Raw genomic sequence first — 4,122 nt, 5'->3', positions numbered from 1 at the left:
AGACCTACTCTCAAACCTAGATGAGGGCAGGGTATGAATGTACCCGCCCTAGGAGGCTCTACCCTTACCTTTGAGTAGTTAAGTTGAGCCAAAGGTCTAGCCTACGGCCCAAGGTCTCACAAGTTCGGTCTAGACTCATTGGTCAAGCTCCCCCTTCCTCGGCTAACTAAGAGGCCACGGGTGCGAGTCACGAGGAGGGGAAAGGCACGTTTTGGGCATATTAGTTCATCATGGGGGTACTTGGTTCCCTTCCTTTGACCATGTTCTTTCTTAAAAACTTATTTACAAACTCAATGCAAAAGAAAGAAATGCAACAAGTATTTACATGTGAACAAGTGCATGCGGAAATTCAAACAAACACGAAATGAAACATGCAACAAATTGGCTAAACCTAGCAGCACATCAACACCAAAATTCCAAACGGTCTCCAAAGGAGACACCCAAAGCAACAAAATTCTCATTCTCCTTCAAAATATCCAAGATACCAAAAAGAAAGATTAGTAAAAGGAGCAAGAGATAGGAGGGATTATACCAAGCGGTCTTCTAGCTCCTTTTTGCCTCAAGTGGTCAATGTGCCATGCCAATGGTTAGACAAAACATATATATACAATGCAATTTTTTTTTGAATTTTTCAGAAATTTTTCAATTTTTTTCAATTTTTAGGCATTTTCTCTAATTTATAAACATTTACAATTATAAACAAATATTCACAAGAGTGGATATTTCCCTCCCCACACTTGAAATGTACATTGTCCTCAATGGACAAAAGCATAGGGAGAGAATAAGAAAAATGAAGGAGCAAATTTTTGATTTTTTTGATTTTTCAAAAGCAAAATAACATATTTTTGTGATTTTTGGGTTTTAAAAATTTAAAAGACGTATTTTTGGGTTTTTTTTTTTTTTTTTTTTTTTTTGAAGATGAAAACTCCCTCCCCACACTTATTTAATTACATTACTTCCAAATGGAAATAAATGTGTGGAGGGAGTACAAATTAAAAGACATATTTTTGTTTTTTTTTTTTAGGCCCTCCCCACACTTATTTATAAACATGGGAGGGCATATTAGTGAAATAAATTAACATGTTTTTGGTTTTTTTGGTCATTTTTCAATTTTTAGTTGGTTTTTATTTTTGAAAATGCAATGCATGCTCTATTCTATATGCAAAATTGAAATGACAATGCAAATTATGCTAAGTGAATGCAATTACTAAATGTGACAATATATTACAAAATTGAAATCTAATGCAATCCTATATGATGAAACTAAATGCTTTATCAACTAAATGCATGCGAAAAATTTAAATATGAATGAGAAATCTATACAATTTAATTAAAAGGTTAGATAAAAGCATTAAATTAAAATACACATGGCATTAGTATTAAATTAAAATCCACATGGCTTTAGCATTAAATTAAAATACACATCACAACTCACACATTAATTCCTACACATTTTAGTCTACTACTCCGTACTAAATTTATTTATCTATCTATACTATATAGTTAAAAAGCAACTTAACACATTAAATTTTTTGTCATATAGGATTATCATAGTTAAATTCTATTAATTTATATTGGTTAATATTAAGGTTATTTTAGAGTTATTTTGTTAAAACTCTCTATAAGGTTTATTAATATTTTTTTTGAAATCATAAAATCATGATTAAACCTATACAATATAGTTAAAAGACTACTTAAAAACATTGAATTTTATTGCATCTGACATTTTCATATACAATAATATTAAAAAATTCCTTCAAAATAAAAAATTGGACGACATGTTGAGTGTTTAATTAATGAGATTTTCTATTTTCATAACCATTAAATGTTATTTCATGTGGCATTTTCATAATATCTTAATTTGTAGTATTGATTATCTCACCATTACACGTACAATTTGATCCCTTGATTCTTTTATCCTTTATACAATAATATTAAAAGACTTCTTTCAAAAAAAAAAAAAAAAAAAAAAAATTAGAAAGCATATTGGGTACTTAATTTATGAGATTTTTCATTTTTTTTAGCTATGTATGATGTCACTTCACAACCATGTAGAACTAATACACTAACCCTTTCACATAAATATTAAATTTACTAAAATTCTTTACAAAAGTATCATTATATATTTTGTAACATATAAGTTAAAGAAAATTAAAGTATATCATCATTATTCTTAAATTAATTGTGTATATCATCATCAATTCCAACATTAAGACTAATGGAATATCAACATAGTGAAAAGCTTAGAGTCATGAACCATATAAATAATGTCATTAATAATTTGATATAATTAACCCCATTAAGACACTTTAATTTACTCATTTTATTTTTCACTATTAAGGGAATAGGAAGAGATATTCATATGTGTTTATTATAAAGTATGAATTTTTCCTAATTTTTTCCACTAACTCCCATAGATGTTGCTAATATTTTTCTTGATTATTGATCTATCTATTTTATAGCAACTTAGATGTATTTATATTTTTTTTGTTTTGAATAAGCTATGCATTATTATATGTTAATTTAGGTCGATGAATATACGTTTATCAATAAAAATGCTTTGACTTTTGATATTTTGGCATTCTATTGTTAAATAAATAATTATTCATTTACATGTCTCTTATGAAGTTTTTATGACTTTGCAGATATGAGATACATGATGATAAGACAAACGACGAGTTTACACGATGTTTGTTTAGAGAGTCCATTTATATAGTATGTGGACTTTTCTACCCAAAAGCAAATAAAATGTAACATTTTTGATATTTTGGCATTCTATTGTTTAAGAAATAATTATTCATTTACATGTCTCTTATGAAGTTTTTATGACTTTGCAGATATGAGATACATGATGATAAGACAAACGACGAGTTTACAGGATGTTTGTTTAGAGAGTCCATTTATATAGTATGTGGACTTTTCTACCCAAAAGCAAATAAAATGTAACATTTTTGATATTTTGGCATTCTATTGTTTAAGAAATAATTATTCATTTACATGTCTCTTATGGAGTTTTTATGATTTTGCAGATATGAGATACATGATGATAAGACATATGACAAGTTTACATGTTGTTTGTTAAGATAGTCCGTTTTTATTGTAAGTGGACTTTAATTTCTACCCAAAAATAAAATAAAATGTTATATACCTTCTGCATATCCCGAGTATTGTCATCGTCAATCCATTTGGCCCTCCTTTTGTTTAGTGACTTTGGTTTTGTTATTTTGTCAACGATTAATAGATGGCAACTTTTGCTAAGGTTGATTGAATAAGAATGTTGAATTCGATTTCATTTTTCAATTAAAACGACCATTATCCCTCACATTTGTGTTCAGATTCTTAATTACAAGGTTTATTGTATCATTAATGAGGTAGCAATTTTTATGTATTGGTAAGTAAAATTAGCCTAAGAAAAACTGAGTTCTTTATTTTCCTATAAACATACAAAACACAAAACAAATAAATCATTTAAATTAAATATTATGAACATTATTAAACATAAACATTACTAATTACTCATACATCATCTTGTAGACATTCAAAAAAAATTAAAATGGACAACCATTATTATTTGGAGCATTGTGAATTTTGATTCATCTCCATATGATTCTATAAGCAGTTATTCTACTTTTAATTTTAATGGATAAGTAATTTGATAACAATTACGAATCATATTATTAATTTTGTTGTCGTAAAAATACTCCCTCCATTTTTGATTGAAAAATGTGTTCTCATTTTCTGAGTCTTTTCATTTTTTAGATACTTATTACTCCCTCCAATTTTGATTATATGACGTTTTGTCTATATGCACAAGAATTAAGATATGCATTTACTCTACTTTTTTTTTTATCTCTCTTCATTTACTTAAAGTATATGTGTAAGACTAAGATTAACCAGGTATGAAGAAGCGTCTGAAGTTATAGTGTAGAAAAATCTGAGGGTGAGTGACTCACCTTAAGACCTTACAGTATTTTGTGTAGATAAAAACGGGTCTTATTTATTGTGAGGATAAAAACACAATTACTCATATTTTTTGTTTTTGTTTCTTTATACCTATGGACAAAAATGGTAATGTTTTGAGCTACTAAGCAATGATCTCCTTCTACTCTTATAGCGAGTCTT

General features: G+C 27.9%; 1 long non-coding RNA gene across 1 annotated transcript; it reads left to right on the top strand.

Moving 5' to 3' along the window:
- The first annotated feature begins 2,428 nt into the window (after window positions 1-2,428).
- Window positions 2,429-3,159, top strand: LOC141651418 (uncharacterized). Its single transcript, XR_012546903.1, has 3 exons — window positions 2,429-2,750; window positions 2,838-2,942; window positions 3,030-3,159. It is a non-coding gene; the product is annotated as an uncharacterized LOC141651418 (long non-coding RNA).
- The last annotated feature ends 963 nt before the right edge of the window (window positions 3,160-4,122 follow it).

This window comes from Silene latifolia, chromosome 1 (genome assembly GCF_048544455.1).
Source record: "Silene latifolia isolate original U9 population chromosome 1, ASM4854445v1, whole genome shotgun sequence".
NCBI lineage: Eukaryota > Viridiplantae > Streptophyta > Magnoliopsida > Caryophyllales > Caryophyllaceae > Silene > Silene latifolia.
This window is presented reverse-complemented; position numbering and strand designations above follow the sequence as displayed.